The sequence below is a fragment of the Pipra filicauda genome, unplaced genomic scaffold (genome assembly GCF_003945595.2).
Source record: "Pipra filicauda isolate LSUMZ 115617 unplaced genomic scaffold, ASM394559v2 scaffold156_size1729456_pilon, whole genome shotgun sequence".
Classification (NCBI taxonomy): domain Eukaryota; kingdom Metazoa; phylum Chordata; class Aves; order Passeriformes; family Pipridae; genus Pipra; species Pipra filicauda.
This window is the reverse complement of record NW_024104062.1, coordinates 1,515,641-1,539,276: the sequence shown is the minus strand read 5'-3', so window position 1 is coordinate 1,539,276 and position 23,636 is coordinate 1,515,641. Positions and strand designations below refer to the sequence as shown.

The 23,636-nt window shown below is 38.8% G+C and overlaps 1 protein-coding gene across 3 annotated transcripts in view; it reads right to left on the bottom strand.

The window, feature by feature from the left end:
- The window catches only part of LRFN2 (leucine rich repeat and fibronectin type III domain containing 2), a 158,762-nt gene extending 140,338 nt beyond the window's left edge, over window positions 1-18,424 (bottom strand). For 2 of the 3 annotated variants that reach the window (XM_027748903.2, XM_039379120.1), the window contains exons 1-2: window positions 18,202-18,424; window positions 17,457-17,664 (exon numbers count right to left, since the gene is read on the bottom strand). The gene's annotated coding sequence lies outside the window, so the exon portion shown is untranslated. Of the gene's footprint in view, window positions 1-17,456; window positions 18,000-18,201 lie in introns of those variants that run through there. The other variant, XM_027748900.2, reaches the window with a different exon arrangement.
- Window positions 18,425-23,636: the final 5,212 nt, after the last annotated feature.

Here is a 23,636-nt window from a genome sequence, read left to right as displayed (position 1 = left end):
AAGAAAAAAAATGATTTTTTAATTTGGAAAGTGATGTATAGGTGAGAAAGAGTATGCCTACATTTTCAGGTTTTATGTTTGTTTCTCATTTTTGTTGTTGTTTGTTTTTTAGACCTGACTTTTGTGATTGAGAAAAATCTGTTCAGGTAGGCCTTTTAAATTGAGAAGAGCCCAAATTAAACAAAATTCTTTTCAAAATTTTCTCCTACATTCCTTACACTAATCCTTTTGCTAAGGTAGAATGAAAGTATCTTAATTTGTTTTTCTACCTGTTATGTTGGTGGCTTTCGTTTCATCTTTCTTGACTTGATCAGCAGGGTTAGACAAATGAGTTTCCCTCTCTGCAAGAATCCATTTCATTTCATTGTTTTCCTGAACAAGCAGATACACTGATGTTCAAGTCTCTGGCTCTCAGAATACTTAAATAACAACTTTAAAAAGTATATTTTAAATACTATAGAGAAAAAAAGGGGGAAAAAACCCAACAAAACCCAATCTCTGCTGCTTTTATGTAATCTGCTTTTAACAAGAGGTTAAAAAAACAAACAAGCCCCACAAAATCCTGCATAGCTTGTTTTGAGAAACTGTCTTGTTTCCACTTAAAATGCTCAAAGAGTGAATAATATCAAATGGCCCTTTATCCAGCTGCACAAGGACCATAGACTGTGAGGACTAAGGGCCACTAACTTCTGCATTTGCTGCGAGGTTCAAAAGAGAGGTTTTTAGTTTTACTTTACCGGATACTGGAGTCATGTGGTTAAGAAAGATTTTTTTTTTTTTAAAGATGGTCCACAATAGTTCAGAAATTGAAGAAGGGGGCTTAAAAATAGGCAGTGCTACGAAAGATAGCTTATGTGGCATAATCTATCTCATCTGATGTTTAGAGTGATGATTTCTGAATAGTTATGGTTAATAAGACAGTATTACCTGTTGTTTCTTCACAACCAACTTACAGACCCATCAGCTCTAAAAAAGAAAAGTGTTTTTATTTGAAACCTTTCCCAGTGTAAGACTGTGCAAGGGGGAGCAGAGAAATCAGACATTTGTCTGTCCTCCCACAGAGGGGAAGGAAGGTACATTTCCCACAGAACTTTACTGATGTTTCCCTCTGACCTGAGCACCAGCCAGGGGCTGCAGACAGTGCAGCCCTGCCAGGAGGCACCACAGAACTCACTGCAATTTATCACCACTCCGGGATTTGCAAAATCTACTTCCAGAAAAGTTGCAGTCCTTCTTTCTTGCCTACCGAGAAGCAAATCTCTCTTCCATGTACCTCTACTTATAGACAAAAACTATATATATTATTTATATATGTGTACGTGTGCATATGTAAAATCTTTACTGGGAAGTATCAGCACAAAGGCTGATGACCCTTCTTTCAATCTCCTGATCATGCATAATGGACAGATATGGCAAGTAACAGCTGAAAAAAAATAGAATTGAGATAAATTATCTGTATTCAGGTGTTACAAAATGAGGCTGTTAATGGCATTCCTCTGAAGAAAGTTATCACTAGAAGGAGAGGCCCTGCTTGGCCATGGATGTCATTATCTTGACAAATGGGGTGGGATGATTTTGCTTAAGGAGAAAGGGAGGGCAGACACTTTTAAAATTACAGCAGTAAAACTGAAGCTGAATGGCAGTTTAAGGATTCCTCTTAACTTGCAGCACATAATTGAGGCCTTATCATTACCTCATTAGTCGAACATACTGCTGTAAACTTTGAAAATGGCCTCTAAAGAGCCACTGCAACTGCTCAGAGTTTTGAGAAAACATTGTATTTAGGGACAAATACAATTATGCATCACATATTTTCTTACTCGAATGAAAGGATCTTTGCATTGTAAGTCACAGGCAACAGACATCAAGAGCAGCCTGAACGAATATGCACAAAATGAAAGCCATGACAACACCATGAAAAGTCATGTCTGATTATTTTATAACACAGTTGGCCAGCCTCCAGGACCGCATCCCAAGCAGAACCAAGACTCGGTATCATATACATATGCTGCAGGGCCACTGCCCAGTTCCAGGCTTTGGGTCTCACTTGATAACATGCATATTATCTCTTCCTCAACTCCAATATTCTTCATGCCATTTATTTGCTTTTGCAATTTCCAAAGATCTTTGACTTTCTGCAGTGTCAAAACTCATACAAAATTGGAGACAAGAACCTTAGCAGTCTGAAAAAAACTGCACAGCTCTTGCATTGATACTGGAAGCACACGTATGAGTTATGCTCCTATCAGTACCACTCCAGAACAATTTTTTTTTGTTTAATATGAACAGGTTAAACAACTTGCAAATGCCTAGTGAAGAGACAGCCTCCCTCCCTCCCTCCCTCTTCTAGGTGTCTCCTGCTGTCCATCTGGAATACCACCTCCTGGCCAGGTGCACTTATAAAAGGATACTTCTCAGCCCACTTAATTGTCCTCAAGTGACAGATGGGATTTGACTATAGCTGGTAAGCCATAAGCACATGAAGTAGATGAGCAGTTAATTAGCAATGTTCTTGTTTCTGTGCAAATATCTATAGAAGCTATGTATAAAAAAAAATAGCCTTATCAAGCCAGTTAGTCCATTCTCTCTCTTCTAACACATTTTTCTCCTCATGTGTCACATTTTAAAGGTTTGGGTTCCCCTGCCCCCAGTAAGCTCTATTTAAAATCTCAAGTCACAAAGTTTCTATAAACTTCCTTGGGAGATTAGTGGAATAATCTTGAGTCTAATGAATCTTGAGGTCAATAAATCTTTTCTTTCTGTTCAGCCTAAAAATAATCCTTGAAAAATTGAGCAGGGAAAAAAAATTATATCTGATAACTCTGTAGAACAATTTCTAAAAACAAAACTGTGCCTTCATGTTTCCTAGGACACATTAGCACTTCTGTAAATGGTTGTATTAGAAAAAGAATCAGTGCAGCTTTCTCTTGGAAGCAGGCTTCTTTTTATCCTACCACATTAGAAAAATCTAGAGATTCTGGTCATTAAAAAAAAAAAAAAAAAAAAGAGAGAGAGAGAGGGAGAAAAATAGGGTAGGCAATGCAGTCAGCCTTTCTTATATTGCAGGTCAAAACCACAATGGTCATTATCTATGCGTCTAGACGAGCAGGCAGTCGCACGACTTAAACTCGTTATTTATTATTGAAAACAATAATTACTGAGAATTTTGGCTAAAGAATCCCCTCCTGGGACCCAGCTATTTCATAAAACAGTTCAGGATTTCCTTAGGTTTTCAGAGTACCTCAACAGCACCTGATTAAAGGTTTTAAAAATTTAGCTTAAGAAAAATTACTGGAAATAAAGACATATTTTATTATATAATGTTTACCACATTTACTATATTTCCTTTATATACTTATACCTGCTTTCTGATGTTCTTATGTGCTGAGTCTTGAGAAGTCTCATAACTTAGTTATTTGAACCATAATTTTCATAACTAAAACCATAACAATGAACCATACATAATGGTTCATAACTAAAGAACTGTAACAAAACAGGACATCAGCCTAAACAGAAGTGAACTGTTCTGCCAATGGTTACCTCTTTTTATTTCTTTAGTCTCCTCTATCTTATTTCTCTTGGTTCACAGCCTTTCCTCTCTTCTTGCCTGCCTGAAAAGTCTCCTCTGAAGGATCCTCCACCAGCCCAAGCAAAAACTTACTTGGTGATGCAAGGCAGGTGCCAGTAAATTATTTCCCTTATTTACCATACCTTCTAACTCGTTACAGGGATTCAGCACTATATCCAAGAGCTCAGATTCCTGCACAGTAAGGAAATACAGCCTTCCAAGAGACCTCTTGTCTGTACACCCAGAATTTATCGTTATTAGACTTTTAGAACAATATTTTCTCCTCTTTCCAGCTTGAAGAGATCCATAATACAATTTGGCTTTTTCTTCCCAATAAGTACATGAGTGCCTACCAGTTCCAGCTACCAGATCTCAGCAGCAATTTCCTTGTGCTCCCACCAACAGAGCCAGCCACTGCAACTGTAGAGAAGCTATAGAGCAGGTGCAGAGAGAACAATTTTCGCCTGACAAGGAGTGAAATACTATAAAAGCTATCTGAAGTATTTGAGTCAGAGACCATGATTATATCAGCACCATTTCTGAATCCAGGGTGCTAATGACTTAGTAAATTCAGCAGTGAAGCTTTATCTCAATAACCTGGTAGAAGATCACTGTTTCTGCCCACATGTGTAAGCACTGAGTAATTTGCACCTTCTTGCACCCTGCTGAAATACAGCTGTGGACTCAGACAAATAAGGCATCAGGCTGTGCCATGAGGACTGTAGGAATCAGAGTATCCTGAATCAAATCAGTCTGAACAAATCTGACTTATGTCACACCTATGGTATATCTAGCCCAGTATCTTGTCTCTGCTACTAGTTCAATAAGGGAAGCCAATCAAAAAACTTAAAAGCAATGCAAGTCTGTGGTGATAATTTTCCAGAATACTCGCAGCTTCTTAGCTACTTCTGGTCCAGCTAATGTTGTTAGCTGAAGATAATGTCTTTGCACATAAAAAAACCCTGCGTCTTTCTTTTGTTTACTTCTCCAATTGGTCTATAAATCAAAGCAAACAATTAGCAATCCCTGAATCCTGCAGAAAAGGGTTTCAGAGCTTTTCACAGCCCCAAGTGAAGAAATGCTTAATTTTCTTTGCTCTGGACCTGTCACTTGCCAGTTTAATCTGTTGTCCTCTAAGACTTTTATTGGAAGAGACAAGGAACAAAAATATTTTTCATGGTCTTAGATATCTTTATGATGTCAAGCCAGAGTAAATTCCTTCCAAGCTGTAGAGTAAAGAGGCAATTCAATCACTATCTGTTCAAGAAATGCTTCATAAATACATCCAGGCTGCCCCTCTCTGCATTTTTTCCAGTTCTTCTTCCAAGACCAGAACCGTGTAATGTCCCTGATAAGAACACTGAAGTCTCTTAACAGCTCAAGCTGCACCCAAATGAACTGTTGTAGACAGTGAATTGTACTGGTTAATCCCTGTTAGTGCATGGTTACCACTAAAGACAATGACCAATTTACTGTAACTGCATAATCAACTGCTGTACCTACAGATCAGTACCACTTTGTACCAAACAGAAAAGCTCACACAGTACTTTCCAGGGATGTCCAATACTCTACAGGGACTACACCCCTAAACTTTAAAATTTCCTAAGATAGAAAGTATGGGAAGGCATCTCAGCAAATAAGAATTGGCGTCAGCCAAAATCTCTTCCTTCTGCCATTCTAATGAATCACTGCCTGAAAAATCTCAGGCAATCAGAAAATCACATTTATTGACGACACAGGGAGTTAATCATCTATAGTTAATAATTACTGTTGTTCTTACTTCTCTTATGGATTATGTGTGCTAATCACACTGATTGTTTTTGAATATTTATTTTGTTTTTCTCTCCGCTGTAGTCACATACTAGCTTTCACGTCAAGAAGAACAAGTTAAAATGCTGCTGCTGACTGCACAAAGAGGGGAGTTAGAGTGGGACATCAAAAAAAGCTTTTCCCAGGCAGTGCATCTTCATTCAACTGAATGTCATGAGAGATAAAGTGTGTCCAAGTAATTATGGGGGTTATCATTGCAGCTGACAGACACAGAGGACCATCACCCTGTTTTGGGTAACAGAAGTTTGGACAGCTGAGACTGGATTTTAGTCAATAGAATGAGAGACTAGTTGCAACTCAAACAAATCACACCAAATGTGAAATGGGTGATGGGCATCTGCAGTGCAGAACCTTATTGGGTTTGATGGCATTTTTTTGTTTGTCAGTGCAGACTTAAAGGCATTCCTGTAAAAGCAATAAAGGAAAAATTTGATCAAGGGACTTATGATTTTTTTTTATGAGTTCCCATAAGTAATTATAAATCTTGTAAAAGGTGACTTCTACATTTTTTCCCATATGAACCATTTATGAGCAGTTTGCATTTTTCTCAATGAATAACTACAACAATAATCTTAGGTTACGTGAGCTTTCTGATTTTGCTAGATTGACCATTTTCACTATCAGAGGCTGAGGTTATGTTTGCCTGCAGAATGAGGACAGGGAGATGAGAATTCCTTGAGCTCTTCATCTGAAAACTTAGGGAATAAGTCAGCCATGAGCTGACACAAATTACATCCTCCAGAACTTCAGCTGAAATAAGGAGCCCTAAAAATTAAGAGGCCAAATAAATCTTAGGTGTAGCATAATAAAAGCACAAATGCTGTGTATTTTATATAAATAAAAGGTTTCAATCCATCACTGGAGTAAAATAACTGTATCAGTAGAATTTCTCCTAGTGTGAATTTCATCAGTCAGTATGACCGTTCACAATATTAAATAAAATATACGTGAGGAACAGAGGGTTTTCCTGGACATATGCTTGGAAGATTTATAGCATTCCAAGCAAGATAGAAAACTAAGTGTAGCTATTTTTGCTTTTTGTTTGTTTGTTTGTTTGTTTTGATAATTCCAGATGCTGGTATATCCATATCCCTCCCAAATGACTATTAAATAAACCTAGCAAAAATAAACATAATGTATGTCATGACTGTTTTTTTCTACTCAGTTAAAGCATGCAAAAAATTGTACAAAAGGGTTCAGTGGCTCCTACTTAAGCTAATGCTTGCTATCTGAGTACTGTTTTCATAATAGTCTTGCTGAAATAAAAAGCCTAAATGAAGATTTCTAGTGGGCTTACTCATGTAGGCATAGCTCACTTTGTTGCTGTTGCTGCACAGCTGTGGGATTTGGTCTGGTTTCCATTCCACCAGTTTAGCACCACCTCACCACTGTCTAAGCATCAGCACGAGGACATACAGTTTAATGGTTGATCCGATCAACAGCTCTGCTGTAAGACACTGCCTGTGTTCATCTACTTTAAGCCAAAATCCATGTGCCAGTTATCTTGCTTTTGGAGTAGTAACACTAACCAAATTTATATGGAAAACATCAAGGATCAATTCATTAATATTTGTGGAAGATGTGCTAAAAGCAGATCGAGTTCTTACTACAGTGTCAGCATGCCAATACTGAGTCTCCAAAAGCTCTGCACTCTAGGAAGATTTTGATTTAAGCTATCAGGAACTCCTCATTCCCCTTTCCCATGGCTGAGAGATATCACCTGTTAAGGATAGTCCCTAACATATTTAAAAGTGGAGTAGCTGCAAGCTTCATTTTTATGCATAAGAGAATATGAACCATGGACCAACCAACAGCATTACCAGTACTAAGAGCATTGAACAGGTAGCTCCTCTAGCACAGAAAACTTTCTTACTTTTTTCAGCTGCTTCTTTTACTTTTCATGTCTCAGGTGATGAAGTCCTTTTTAATTCTTTGATGATCACTCATTTGTGTCCCCCCCCTCACCCTCCGTTGCTTCCGTACAGATACATTTCAGAGGTTAACTTTCTCTAGAGATAAGGAATTGTGACAGCTTACGCATGTGTTCATTGCCATTTTATCTTCATATTAGCCATCCCATGAACCTTAAAACAAATTCAGCGTTTTTGCAGCCTGTTTTGTTTAGAGAAGCCATAAACTGTCTGTTCCCTTTGTGCATAACCATCCACAAAGAACAGATCTACTAGGGCAAGAAAACAAAAAAATGAGAAAATAAGAAAGAGAAAATTCTACAATGAGAAGTGGAACTATCTGTGTATGGCTATCAGCAATCCTAAAAATGGTAGGAAAGCATAATTTTATGAGAAATTGAGAGAAATTTTTGACTTATTTATATTAGACTAACTAATTATAATTTGGAGAGTATCAGTTTTCCAGAAAATACAAAAACTTACTTTCTTTAAAAATAGAACAAAATGCTGCATTAAAGCTTTTCACATGGTATAAAGTCTGATTTCATTTTAAAACAAAATCCAGAAACATTCTAGCCAAAAGTATTTAAAACTAAAACAAATGAAGATATTGTTGACTGACAACACCCCCACACAGACACACCTCCACTCTCACCCCCACAACATACTCAGTAAACTAATTTAAACAAAACCTATTCTCTAATGAAAAAAGTTAATAGAATCATAGAATGGTTTGAGTCGGAAGGGATCTTAAAGATCACCTAGTTCTAACACCCCTGCCATGGACAGGGTCAGATTTCACTAGACCAGGTTGATCAAAGCCCCATCCAACCTGATCTTGAACACTTCCAAGGATAGGGCATCCACAACTTGTGCTTAGTCTTGTGCTCATGAGATTGCCATGGACCTACTTCTCAAGTTCCTCCAGGTCCCAGGCTGACTGGAAGTTCTTTACCAGCTCTCATTAAGTAGTCTCTCTCCTTTTACCAACACAGTTACTCCCCTGAGTGTATCCTTCATGTTCACTAGTCTTATAAACCCTTCATAAACATCAGTACTCTTAGGCTTAAGACAGGTCTCTAACATATGTTACTATTAGCTCTGACTGCAAAGGCAGAAGTGGAAAGCAAAGTTATGCCTACGGCTGAGAATGCATCTAACCATATGTACACACACATGTATTGAACATATATGTCTAATGATTTGGAAAAAGAAATTAAAAGGGATAGAAAATAATTAAATATATATATGCTTTTGAGCTGACTTGTGATGTTTTATTTAAACAGAAGGAGAATATTTTGTTTAAGTTGGACTCACTTCACCTTTCCAAAAACATTTATTGAGTCTGCAGTGGAAATTTAATTATCAGAGCATTTAATTTCAAATTACCATTTCCATTTCAGAAGTGACTTAATGTACAATACACGACAGGAGAATACCTTTCCAAAATTAAGCAAATTGTAATCATGACAGTTGTCCTCCCTTTTCCTTTGTATTCGAATGTGGGCTTTTGCAAACCTTATTAAGTCCTGCATAGACTGTTTCTTGCAGGCCTACTTTGACTTTAAGACCAAAGCCTTAGTTGCAAGGTTATGCTTTCTCCCTCAAACCTTTTTTTCTGGTTTTGTCCAACAATAAATGAATATATTCCAATACACATGTATGTCACAGGGGCCGGTACTGCCATTCTTTTCCTTTGTGCGACGCCAGGATTTACTGCATAACAATATTAACATGCACTTACTGTGATCCAGTCTATATTTTATTTTTATTAATTTTTAATGATGGTTAGAAGTATCAGTTAAAAAAAAAATTTATTAAGATTTAATTCTTATTTTATTTTTTATTTTGCCCCAGGGTATTGCTGCTTCTCTAAATGATTAAAACACCTGAAAGCATGGACATTTGAATATCACATTTGTCAAACAATTCTCAGGCAAATTAGCAGGAATCCCAGTGACCAATATCACTTAATGTCACCCAGACCTTAGCATCTATCAACAGAATTATAGGGAACCAACTTCCTCAATTTATAAATGCCTACCAGTAAACTCAATTGTCCTTTTCTTAACTGAAGTCAATATGATTTTACTGCTTGATGCCCTATAAGCATTCAGCAATATATGATACTCTATTACAATATGGTTAAACAAAAAGAACTGTGTGTTGGCAAGGCAAATATTTTTTTTTCTTGTTCCTGGTAAGACTACAGAAATAAATAAACAAAAAAGTCAAACAAAATTAAAAACAAACCAACAACAATAAAAGGACCCCAAAATATGTTTTAAAGTAAGTTTGTAGCTATAGGAGAGATTGTTTTGAAACAAAGTGGAAATTATTCTGAGAATGATGATATAAGATCCCATATTCTTTCCTAACAGCTCTTAGATAATGTTTTGTTTAAATGTCAGAAAGGCTTTGAAAATTTAATCAGGAGTGGAAGGAATGGAAACAAAGGTCCAAAACTATATTCTTTTGTTCTTAAATGTTTTTGCCACCTGTGACTAAAGTCTCTGCAAATATGGTATAATCAGACTGGGGCATGAACACATCCTGGCTTCCTATCTTGAAATACTGTGACTGAAGAAACAGGCTTCTGAAAACAGACCTGATTTGCTGCACAAATGAAGTTCAAACTGCAATTTTCTTTTTACCTAAGCCATCAAGACAAGACGTATTTAGGAAGAACAGCTGGCTGCAAAGTTCATTTTTGCCCTTCATGTACTTGTCAATATAAAGAAAAGGGAGGAATTATTATGTGAACATATGAGTGTAACTACATCACACACTAAACTTGGAAGGCATTTTATTTAGGATTTCCTAAAAGATACTTGATTTCCATAATAGAAAGACTTTTGTGAAAAACTGCGCTTTCAATATATACATTAAGCTCATCACAGTTTCATGATAAAACAACAGATGCTATAGAAAAAAATAAATTGAAAGCAATTCCTTAAAATGAGCATGATTAGACTAACACAAAATAAGTAATAACCTCTGTAAGTAATAGAAAGAGAGAGTATAGCCTAACAAAGACCTTATTCTGAGGTCTTTCTCCAGTGTACGATGAGGTGGTGGTGTAAGGGCCCGTATATCTGTGTGTACAAAGTGTACCCCAACTGGGTCTTAGTTTCAGTTAGGTCACCATGTGATCTGTCTGTGATTTAATGCTAACTATAGTGCCATGGGAGGAGAAGGATGTGCCAAATGAGAGGACGAGATCAATGAGCTGTGCTGGAAAGAACTGCAGCAGCTGTTACTTGGCCTGAGGGTATTATTTATTTTTAAATTCATATCATATAGTTGAGATAGAATGCGGCATAACTTTGATTTTTCCATTCTGTGGTAGGACATTGATGTAGGATAGAAGTCACTGGTGCACAGAAATTCACCATGTCCTACATCAGCCTTCTTGCAGGCGGATGGACTGCTTCCTTTTCTTGGCACAGTCTCAAATGTAGTGAAGTTTCCTGAGCCATAGACCCACAGGATCATCACAGACATTTGTTTTGCTGTCACAGCATTAGACACCCCGCACTGAAGAGACAGATCTCAGCATTCACTCTGGAAAAGAGACCATACGAAGATGGACCAGGCAAGTTTTAGAGGTCTCTTACATTAACTTGAAAGCTTGTTGATAGGTTCTACTAAGAATGGAGTGGTTATAAGTATTAGATGATAACAAAAACTCTCTCTGTTCAGGAAAAATAAAAACAATACAGTATTCTCATTCAATTCACTGATCCAGGGAGGTGAATCAAAAAAAATTGAGACAACAGAAACAAATGCACAGAGGACTTAAATACATTTTCCCATGCTCACTAAAAGGTTAAAACAGGTTAAATGTGACAAATAAAACAACCTACAGTGGTCAAGGGCAGTATCAGCTATGTATAATGTGACCAAACACAGACATCATAAGTCTGTCCTTAGCCTAGCCTGACACTCTGGCTCAGTAGTAAGAAGGGTCATAGAAATAACTGAAGAGACAGAGACAGCTCTTAGCTGTACCACAGCTGATTTTTCTTTCTCTCTTCCCTCACATCTTGCCAAAATTTTTCCAGTCTTTCTCACGTGAAATTGCTGTCACCCAGCCCTGAATCTTAAAGGAAATCTCATTAACTGGTGTCCCTGAAACTTCATCTCCCACCAGTCAGAGGACCATCAGGTCCAGTCAGGGTAGGGTGCTGAGAGACCGTGGACAGGGGAAAGCTCATTCTCTGTGAGACTTCTAACCACACAGTATAATTTTGAAGCCTATCAACAACCTTCCCTTCACCTCAAGAAGTTATCACTGTCAAAATGCATCTGGGGAGCTGTGAACAGAAGATGTAGATGTGCTGATAAAGAAAGGTCACACTGTCCTTCCAAAGCACTGTCGGCTGAAGCATTCATGGCTCAGTGTGCTACTTGGTCATGTGAAACAGGATTAGAAAATATTCACATACCTCACAGTGGTACTTGAAAAACAAATTGAGATTTTTCAGGGACAACTACAAGATATTTTGATTATAGGTAGCCTTAAAAAAAAAAAAAAGAAAAAAAACAAACCACCAAAAACCCTTGATCCTCTTCTCCATGAGAGTTTCTAGGAGCAAACACATTTTTCTACTGAACATTTCCAAAGGAGATAAGTTATCTGACCTGACAACAGGAAGAAAGTGCAGTCAATAATTTGGAGAGCAAGTAATCAATGTTGTACCCTTATTTAAAAACCAATATACAGTAAATATCTAGCAGCAGCAGTGATAACATTCACTTACACTGAAGATAACTCATACAAAATGCCAACTAGCTCTCAGTTTAGGAAACCAACAAAACGGTCTCAGTCCAGACAATTTATCTTCTATCAATACAGTTTGGCCTTTTTCTTTCTTAGTTTAGTATACTTGTTTCACATCCAAACCATGCAGAGCTTTCTGAGTATCACAAGTATTTACCTAGTCACAGGAATATTCACAAATGGACAGAGATCAAATGACCACTTAAATGATTGGAAAGGTTTTGATTTTTATCTCTAAGGAGACAGATATTTGTTGTTGGCTACTTTCAAACCAGACAGGGAATACTGAACGAGCCATGACAGGCATTTTTTTCCTCGACTTTTCCTTTTGCCATTTGACTGCTCATTGTTTTCATTCTATATTGAAAGGATAGATACATTTTTTTAAAGGCTGTTAGAGGGATCTAATATAAATCCTGGTACATTCAGTTTTTTTCTTTCTAGCAGCCATACAGGTGCTGCCCTTTCACCGATATCAGAGCCCATCCATCCTGCCACTGCAACAGAGGATGTGGTATGTTTAAGATATCCTCTTTTCCTTTCCCATTCTTAATTTTTATCTTTAGGCTGTAACAAAAGAAGGATTACTCATTCTGACTGACATGTATACTGAAGCTTTTCTGAGGAGCTTAGACATGACAAGAGAATGGTTAAGGACCCTTGGTAACTGTTGCCATTTTGAGCGCCCTAGCTCCTCAGTCTGCTAAAGCAAATTGCAACTCTAAAGGCAGAAAAAGAAAAATTCCTTACTTCTTCACCAATGCGTCTATGTCCTCCAATATCAAAGGTGTGTCTGATTACCACAATTCATGTGACTTGATCGTATTTAGGTTTTCCATAGTCTTTCCAACTAAGTCTCTCAACTAAGTCAACTCAAACTCTACAGTCCTAATTGGACAACTGCAGCAATTTGTCTGAGTCCTTCACATAAAGGCGTATGCACAGTCCTGACCTACCTCTTCTGGCTTCAGGAAAAGAGTAACACTAATAATTTTCTGCACCAATGCCACACACATGTTTTCTAGGGATTTTCAGTGCAACATCACCTCTATTAAAATAGCCAAGGTGCTTTCAGCCATCATGTACTTTCTGTTGATTTTATCCTTAATCCAGCTTCTATTCTGCTCAGACTCTACCTTGCTGTGCACCAGCCCTACCCTATCCCTCTGACCAACCATTGTCCAGGACCCAGGATTTACTGCTATTCCAGGGCTCTCTCCTTATCTCACCTCTTTCCATAAGACCATACTGATAGCAGATCTGCCGGAGGATTAGAGACCAGTTCCTTCTTGAGGTGTGATTAGCAGAAGCCTCCTAAATGCTCCATTGCACTGCTGGTACTATTGCTGCAGCCATCCTCTCCTAACTACTGTAATTTAGCTGCCATATTCTCTCAGCACATAAGTTTTCCATAGCTGGAAGAAAGATTTCAAGAGCAGATTGTCAGAGGCCTTGATATTTCACAGCACTTGTTGTCAAGATGCTCCTAGAATAATCCCATTTAGCCAAATAAATTCACTTCCAGGTAAGGCTTCGCAGACAAAAGTTTTCTGGTCCCAGGAGTTGAAATGAAAGTCTCTACAGTTTCCTTGTCCCAAACTGAAAGTATGCCAGCCTCCTAATGATCTAGAAATGTTTAATTCCAGTTCAACTCAAAGATTTGCTTGTCATTTAACAAAATGGGATTTTATGATCAAGTTTCATATGAATTATTTTCAGTTTTCATATAAAATGCATGAACTGGAAAGAAATAATAAAATTTATCTTCCAGAAAACAAAGTAAGATGGGATGTTCTGGAAATTTTGTCCCTATAGTTTTTTCAGTCAGGAAATTCATAAAACTGACAATTTTCCAACCGTGTTTCTTTCTGATAAAAAATTGTTTTTCCTGAGGAAAACAAAAACATTTATACTGAAAAACTCCCACTCAGCTCTGCCTTCTATGTAGGTCAATAGTGATTCTGCATAGGACCAGACCCCACCAACACATCTTTTCCCTTTCTCCCATGTTTTGAAATCAGCATTTTTTTTTAACCGAAGATATGTTTTCCAACTTTTCCTGCGACTGCTCATTTCATATGCTGAAGTTGGCATCCTGGATTTGTCACAAATGTTTTCCCATGAAGATGAGGGATGTCTCTGATGTCATCAGAGACCTGTATCACAGGTAGGACAAAACAAATGACAGGAAGCGAGAAAAGTCAGAAACATTGTCATGTAAATATTCTGAAGTAAGGTGATAATTGCTACTGCAAGGGAAGCAAAAATACTTCTAAATTACGTGCCCTCTTCCCAGTTTTCCATGACACATCACTGTAGGCCTTCTAATGACCTGTTAATTTCATGTTTGAGCTCCTAGAAGGTTTGAGCTCCTAGAAGCAAAAGTACCTCTCACAGGCTTTCTTCCCTCTGTGCATCCTGGGTGGAGTAGGGCTGGGCAGAGAGTAACAGCTGGCCCTTCACTGCAGTGCTGCATCACACTGATTTGTGATTTGTGATTTGTTGGTTTTGTTATTATTCCGGTGCACTCAGATGAAACCTTGTCTTTTGTCACAAGTTTCAGTTGATAACTGGAAGCTGTTCAGCCCTTGCAAGCACACGCAGCCTCTGGACACTGACAGCGTAAATCTCTGCCCCTTGGTGAGATCCTTAGTTACTACAATCAGATTCTACATGGTTAAAGCAAAGAGGAGACAAGGAATACAGCAATGGCATATTTGCTGTTGGACAATGAATTACAGAGTCGTCTGGACTGACTTGAAGGAGCCACAGAAGTCTTCCTTCTGCCTTTCAAAAAGAGTGTTAATGCTTTTCAGTCCAGCACCTAGAGGACAGGTAATCTCTCCACAGAAACAAATCTGTGACAGCACACTCTAACAAACACAAAGAAAGTAAGGCTGAGTGTTCAGTCCAGAAAAAAAGACTGAGTACACACTTGGAACAAATTACCCTTTCTTTCCCAAAAGTGATCTTAGTAGGTCAAGGCTGAAATGCATTAGCAATGCAAAAAGGGATTTGGAGGTGAACAGGTGCTGTCATTATCCCCTCCCTCCCCTCTGTTAGGGTGTATAGCAAACGCAGTATCAAGGGTTATCAGTCCACAACCCCTCAGAGTTAAGCCACTTGAAGAATATTCCCACCTATTACTGGTTAAACCTTGATAATTTTGATTCAGCCTCCAGTTTTGTTCATTTTTTTCCCACAAGGGCAACAACAAAAAAAAGGCGGAGTGCGGGGAGGGGGAGACAGATCAAGTGGATCTACAGTCATTACATTGCAAATTAAGTCAGTGGCCAGGGTAGTCCACAAAGAGGGGGAGCAGAAGCACCCTGACTAGGTTTACCAGGGAGCTGTCAGCTCAGGTCCACCTGAGCAGCAGGCAGAACAGAGGCTACAGGGCAAATCTATATGTGCCATTTGCACCTCCCATTGGCAAAAATGATCAGTTGTGGCCCAACTGTAGATTTAAATAAGAAGCACTAATTCTGTGAAGACCAGCATGGGGCAGAGAGGACAGCAGCAAATAGGGACTCTGAGGCTGAGTCACATTTCTAGAGAGAACAAGATAGATACTGCCTCTGATCCAAGAGGTGATACAGATCTTTGCTGGGTTTCATGGGTTAAAATTACTTGGTTCATGATAATTTTGCTTCCTGTCTCATAGCAGTTTGGTTTTTATTGCATCCACTCTCTCACTGAGAATTAGAAGCAGTTTCAGAGAAGGTCTGAAGCTCTTCTTCGTGCTACTGCGATGCAGCAGCTCCTAGGAGAGCACACACAAAAAGCACTCTGTTGTGCTCCAGTGGTGATCTGTGGGCAATGCAAACTCACTATGGACACAGGGCAAGCTGTAAACAAGAAAACTGTAACCAACCTGAAACATGGCAAGAGTAAAAGAAAGTATCTATTTCCCTTCCTTCTCACCACAAGCCCAAATTTGCCTTAGTACAACCTCTGTACACACCAAGGTCCAATAGGAAATTGATCCCCTGCATGATAATGTTTCCTTTTTCTATAGGAACAGAAAATCCCTGTAACTATTGTGTAGCATCTGCTGGACTTATTCATGGTGAACATTGTATAATAAAGTTAAGAGGTGTCAATTTATTTAACTGTGACTTTATAGACTGAAGTGATGCTTGCTGTTTGGCTGCCTCTTCTCATCAAAAGAGTTTTTCTATCATATTAATCCCAAAGATGGAGCAGATAAATAAAACCTACTCATCTAAGTATCTCCACGACATTGTCCCAAAAAGACTAGTCTAAAAAAAGCTAGTCTAAAAAAAATTAAAAATATTCTTGCTTTAAATCAATGCTCTTTGTCTCTTTTAGATAGGCAGGAGTTACCCAGTTTAAGAAGCCTTCCTTACATACATTACCACAACCATTTCCAGTTACTAATCTATCATACAGGGACTTGTTGACTGCACTGACAATTTCTTTTACTTCATTAGTTTCTTTATTGTTTTATTCAGTCATGCACTTGCTTTGTGTCCCAAAAGTATGCATATGTCCCTGCAACTCAGGAAGAGACTCAGTTTCCATTTTGCTGTTTCTTGTCCTGTGCTGCCACTTAGATGCTTCCCCCACCTCAATTCTCATTACACTTAATCTTGCAGAAAGCATACATGTCTGACGTCAGACAGTCATGACATAGCATATACCTGTTTGTGTACCCCAACCCCCACATGCCCACTTTGCCAATTCTGGATGTCCATCACCAGAGGCATCACTTTACCAAGAACACCAGCCTCTGTGATAGCAGACACTGAAGTGGGTGCCAACTGCCCCTCCACATCTCTCACTCTCTTCCCATCTCTAGCTGTTCCTATGCCTTCTGTTTCTTTATATGACATTTTCCAAGGTCCCCACTCATTATTGTGTGGTTTCATAAGGAGCAGAGTTGATCTGTTCAGAAAAGTTCTTCCTTAGCTTTGCAGGATTTACAAATTCCTCCAGAAAGCTGAAATCACTTTCACAGCTTTATTCCTCAGTTCTTCTTGTATTAGAAACCAAATTACTACCCTTTATTTTAAACATCTTTCCATCACTGTTTTAAAACTACCAGGAAAAAAATCCTGTAGACACTTAAAAAAATAAATATTCTTTTTGATGTGCCTTTTCATATGAAGAGAAGCAGAAACCAAAATGAGATCCATTTCTCCACATGAACAATCTTATCTAAGCTAACATGAAAAGGGAGATAAAGTTATATCTTTCTCTGATACTTTAAGATGCATGACTGAGGGGTTTTTTACCATCAGAGGTAACTGACTATAAAATGTTTTGGGTACATATCTATATATGGTTTATATTATAACTATACAGTTTATATATATATATATAAAAAAAACCTCGTACTTACCTTTGAGAAGTAACATTTATCCTAGGTTCAGTAAAATAGTCTCAGACAGGCACTTAGACCTTCTTTCTATGCCATGCATCCTTTTTTCAAAAGAAGATAGAATCAGAAAAAATCCCGGTTGATCTCTAGCAAACCAAAATGCAGACAAGATTGTTTGTCAGATGCAGCCTGATTCAATGAAGTCCGATCGTGTGAATCCCTGAGACTCCTTGTTCAGTAGTATCCAAAGCACAAAAAAGAGAAAGAAAGGAAAAAAAAAAAAAGAAAAAGAAAAAGAAAAAGAAAGAACAAAAAAGTGAATAACTTGTTCTTTTCCTGTCTGGTTTAAAAAACCCAGTCTTGGAGGACTAAGCAGCCTGCAGGCTTTTCGAGCATTCTGATCCTAGTGCATCCCAAGGTAACACATGCATTTTGGTATTGCAAGTCTTCAATTTCATACTAGCAAGCCCAGCTTCTGTGTATGTGTGTGTGTGTTGAGGTGGGGGGCCGAGTTGTACCGTGGGGGGAAGAGAGACTGGGAGACACACACACACACAGTCACGCAGAGATGGAAAAAGGAAAAACAGCAAAGTGAAGTGATCTCACAAAGTGCTCTAGATGGCAGAGCCTGCACAGCTTGTAAGACAAGCAATGTGCACACACCAAAAAAAAAAAAAAAAAAAAAAAAAAAAAAGGGAGGAAAAAAAAAGAGAGAGAGTGAAAAACCCGAGAGAACTAGCAGGCAGCTTCAGGAATTTCTTCTTACCTCTTCTGACGACGCAAGTGCTTTGTGCTGCATAGGAATCCGTGCAGGCACGACTCAGTCAGACCCCTTACTTCTGAAATAAACAAATACGTAGCATAGGAAAGGGGAGAAAACCAGAAACCAGAGGCACAAGGATACAAAAAGAAGCTAAGAGTAAGATTGTCAGAGGGGAGGCTTGAATGGGCGGGAGGCGGATAGTTAGTACAGAAAGAGGCATCCAAACTCCTGGTCCTAATACAGATTGGCTCTGTAATTATGTGACAAAGCACTGCCCTCTAAGCCATTGCGTAATAATAGAAACCTAAGCTGTGTAGACACAGCCTGACATGCTAAATCCGCAGGAGCTACACTCAACATTTGTCAGTAGAAAGCATGTCAGTTCTCTGGGGGCGGAGGAAGCTGAGGAAAAAGGGAAAGGGAGAGAAATTTTACTGCAAAGTGCAAGAGCTGCAACTGCAAAGAGCTCTCAGGTGTGCCGATGCCTGAAATGTTATCGTGGAAGTCATATATTATCTGTATCTATGTAGGGAGAGATAGACAAATACAATATGTGGTGCTCAGGAACGTGGTTTAGTGGTGGATTTGGCAGTGCTAAGTTAACAGTTGGACTTGATGATCTTAAAGGTCTTTTCTGACCTAAACAATTCTCTAATTCTAATAACACTGTCAGCTCCATTCGTGCTATTCAATACTAGAAACAATTTTCCCTTGCTATATTTTAGCAACTTGAATGACAAAAAGAGGAACAGGTTGTCCGTGTAAAATATTATTTCTAGTGCTGGTGGTAAGGAGTAGTTCTTCCTTTGTACTGAACAGCACTGGAATGTCTAAATAAAACTTGAATTGAGATAAAGGAACTCAGGAGGATTGATCAGCTTTTCCCATTTACCGGCAGGTTCCACTCTCCAATCCTCCAGACACAGAGACATACATTTTCTTCTACCTCTTCTGGTTGAAGAGGCTTCTAGACAGAGCCAGGAAAAAGACGAGTGCTGACTAAACAACAGGAGATAAAAACCCAGCTCACCAAAATTTCCACTCACCAGTATCAATTCAACAACAGACAAAATATTTAATAATGCACATGGAAAGAATAAAGAAATCCAACAAAACCCAAGACAGTAGTACAATTTTTCAGTGGAAATTTACCTGGGAACTGTGGCCCTGAGTCGTACCTGTGGTCCATCTAATCCAGTATGCTGCCTCTAGACAGAGATGAGAACTACGCACCTCTGAGGAATTTGAATGAATTTGTGCTGCCAGGGCTAGACAGAGAGGGCTAACCTGTTTGTGGGCAAAGCTTCTCCTTAATCCCTGTTCTTTAAAGATTAGTTAATGCACTGAAGCATGAGCAGTGGAACAGTCTGCTTCTGCACATCCAAATTAAACATGTAAGGTCTGATTCTGAGGTTCTTTGTAGTTAGCATGAAGTACAGCTCTTTTTAGGCACCCTAGAGTTAAAGACTAAAATCTTCTGATGCTTTGTAAACATCCCAGTGTGAAAAAAAGGACAAGAGTTCAGAAAGAGCTATAGTATTTCAGTCTGAAGGGTGAGAAGTATATTTTTGTAGCCTCATCTAGGCTAATTACTCTCCTCATTTACTCCTTACTCTTGGTGGAAATATTAAATATGTTTCGGGAGGCCATCCAGTGAAGGTAGAAGAACCAGGTCACCCAAATATTATGCAGATAACAAATTTGACTCCTAGAAAGTAAAACAAGACTTAATTGAAAACTTTGAAGATACTTTTGAGAATGGCTGCATAGAGCAAGAAATACTTTTTTTTTGAGGGGCAGATTCTGCTGCAAACTTCAGATCCCTTACTGTAACCTGTCTCACTCCTTTGACCTATGCCTGCTGCATTCCCGGTGGCTCTATCTATATATCCCTGAGGTTGAAGACTGCAGATGTCGCACATATGGGAGATAGACTGTGGTTAAACAGAGGAGGAAGTATTGCAGAGAGAGCAGTTGCCCATTTTGCAGCCTTGGCTTTATAAGGAACAGTGCTGAAGGGCTCTTCTTGGAAGGAAGGTTAAGAGTTACCACAGTCAGTAATCTCACTAGGCACTGAAATAAATGGCCTGAACAAAGGTAGATTTGAGAACCTGAAAGCTGACAAACTAGGTATTAAATTTTTAAAACTTACTTTATTTTAGATGACTGAAATGTGAATTTAGGAAGCTAACTTTAAACATAACTCCTGGGAATCCTGGGCCAAGCATGTTGGTAAGAAAATCAAATCAAAGCTCTAATCTTGTCAGTGCCTTACAAAATAAATGTCAGTGCATTGCAGACAGAGAAGACTTCTCTTAATGACATCAGGAATTAATAATAGACTCTGAGACTAGTGTTTCAGAGTTTGATTTGAAAGGAAAATATTGCTTGCAATGATAGAAATCAATGTACTCCACCAGTGCACTCCAAAAATCTTCCAAAAATCTTTCACCAGCTACAGTTTTTACAGTGAAAATTACCAGTGAATAATAAAAGATGATACAATCCTGGGGAAAAAAATCACCCAAAGAAAGGTATACATGAGGCTATGGTGTGGTGGCTCCCCACTGTGCGAGGCCAGTGTGCTTTCTAGCTTTGTGATGCCCTTTGGAATTTAATGAGAGGTCTCTGGCATTTGCCTCTTAGCTTCTCCTCTTCACCAACCATCCCTGACATATATATTCCTTTGCTCCAAAGTAAAGAGCTTTTCAGTGAATCAACCTCTTTCTTACTTGGACCTCCTAGCAGGCTACCACATCCACTCATCTCTTTTGCTCAGGTGTCCCTTCTCTCTAATACTGCTTTAGTTCACAGTCAGCCAACAAGGTTGCTTGAGCTAAATCTGCTCTTATTTCCACCTCCACAGAATTCCCATCACCACCCAAAGAGCCACAGAAGAACTCTCATTCTGCTTAGGTAGTGATCATCTCTCAGGCCCACAACACTCATCCCTTGAAAGGACTGTCGAGGTTCAATTTCCCATTCCTGACTTAGATCTAGAAATTTCATGAGAGATCAGGAATACAGATGACTAACTCTATGCTCTGTGAACCTTGCTGAGAGCTGAAGCTTTCAAGGGATGCAGTTATTCCCATTCCCCAACAGAATGCATAATTTCTATATGAAGACAACTCATAAAGAACTTAAAACCACATTCACACAAGTTCCCTTGTACAGTGGAAACCACCAAAAAGACCTAGCTTGACACAGAAACTACATAATGAGGATGCTCTCCTTTGACATACAGTGCCAGGTACAACACCAAAGCTAAGAAAAGTTTGAACTAGGATAGCAGAGCAAGACAAAAATAAAATTGAGATGTTTTTGTGACTTCTAGGACAACTTTACCTACCACAAACATAATTCTCCTTTCTTAAGCCTAGCAGACAACATATTGAAGTCTTTGGCCATCTGACTGACAATACAATTTAGCATGTACACGTAGACATTGGTAATTCCCATTTCCTGTCCATTCCCTTCCAAACTGAAGCAGTCAGCACTGGTCCACATGACTGTTTAATCAATGGTTGCCAATCAATTACACTGATTGAAAGACAATTAAAAAAACTTTGGCCTGTGGCCCTACTGATGAAAACAGTTACCAGGAGCTGAACCCGTCAGCTTTGAAACATTGGAGATTTGAGGAAAGACTGTATATGTCTTGGGTGCTGTACAGCTCGGCTCTTTACAAATCGTTGAATGTCTGTTTATACATGTATACACTGGTATAAAATCGCCTTCTCACATCCTCCACCCACACATCCCTCTACTTTTAAAAGCAGCTCCAGCCAACAGATAAACTGAATGTACTTTCTTTCAGTTTCTTGCATCTTAGCATGGGAAAAACTTAATCCCAAATTTCCAGACCAGGTGTTGTTTCACAGTGCAGTGGAAGAATAAGGGTTCTTGAGGCTATTCATGAGACAAAGGCATCACAGAAGGTCCCTTTTGCAATACACTGTTATAAAAAGCATAGACCAATATCCCATAGGAAATACAAAGATGAACTTCATTAAAATGCTTCATCAACTCCCTTGTCTGTTTTGCAGATGAATGCAGAAGGGTTTCCAAATACCAGGAAAAAGTTTTTTCGGGTCATAGAATAAATTATACATTCATAATCTACTCCATTCTAAGCATTCATCTCATCTGGGATAACCAGGATACTTAAGTAACCTTAAGAGGATCCACTCTAAGTTTGTAGATGCTCTGAAAGAAGGTCATCATAATATTTTTATCCCAGAGATATTATAGTTTCCAGGTGCTCACTTTACAAGCAGAAAGATCCTTGTACTTCTGTTTTGCATAATCACATGTCCAGCTCAGTGAATGAAATTTAATGCCCTTTGATTGATAGGTTAAGACCAGAAGGGATAACTATGGCCATCTCATTTGACCTTCCACATAACCTCAGTTATAGAAATCCTGTCTGTGGCTTCTGCGTCTATCATCATAGTATTGGGTGATACAAAAAGTATCTTTTATAAGATTATTTTAAAATGATTGATTTAAAAATTTGAAGTGATGGAGCATTCATTCCTCACTCTCTTTATAAATCTATCCAATATTTAATTGCTGCCATTGTCAAAAAATGTCCACACCTCATTTTGTTACTCCGAATATACTCAGGGTATGTTATCAAAACCCTAAAGTGATAATTATTAGCTATAGCTGGGTATCTTCTGATCAGAAAACTTAGAATGAGGAATAGCAGAAATTTCTCCCAGCTAAGTGGATTGATTCCACTGTGGGACAATGACTTCTATTTGAGCCCAGTGCAATCTATTTACTCAGCAAACAAGCAAACAAACAAACAAACAAGCAAACTTCTTGTTTAATGGCCATCTGTTTCAGCATAGCATTCATCAGAACAAAGAGACTGCCTTAGGAATGCTTTCCCAATTCTCTTAATTTGATGAAGAGTACAGCACTAGCTTTCACAGTACACCTCGAGGCAGCAGTACTCTGTCACCTGCCCATCAGTTAGCAGGACCTCATCCTGGTGGGTTTGCAACCTCTGGCATTGATTCACTCTGTCCACAGAACGTTCCCAGCCACCAGCGAAATCCAGAGGGACAGCAGATGCTCAGTACAATGAAGGCATGGCACAAGAGAAATGTGAATAAGAGTCTTCATTCTGTATTTTGACCCTTGCTACACAGAATACGGGTTGTAAATGTTTTTCACTATTGAAAGAGGATATGTGCTCTTGTCATGCAGCAGGAGGTCCCTGGTTGAAGAGGATGCCGTTAGGCTGTGATCCTCTGTTGCAATTCCACAGGCAATAGAAGCAATGCAAAGGAGGTCAGGCTGCCCACTGCCCTGGCTGGGGCTTGCTGCAGTGACTCCCTGCCAATCCCACATTTGCACCAGCTGAGTCATTTGTCTGCATGCCCTGTTACATGCTACAGATCTTGCTTTGTTTTCTAATTGTCACT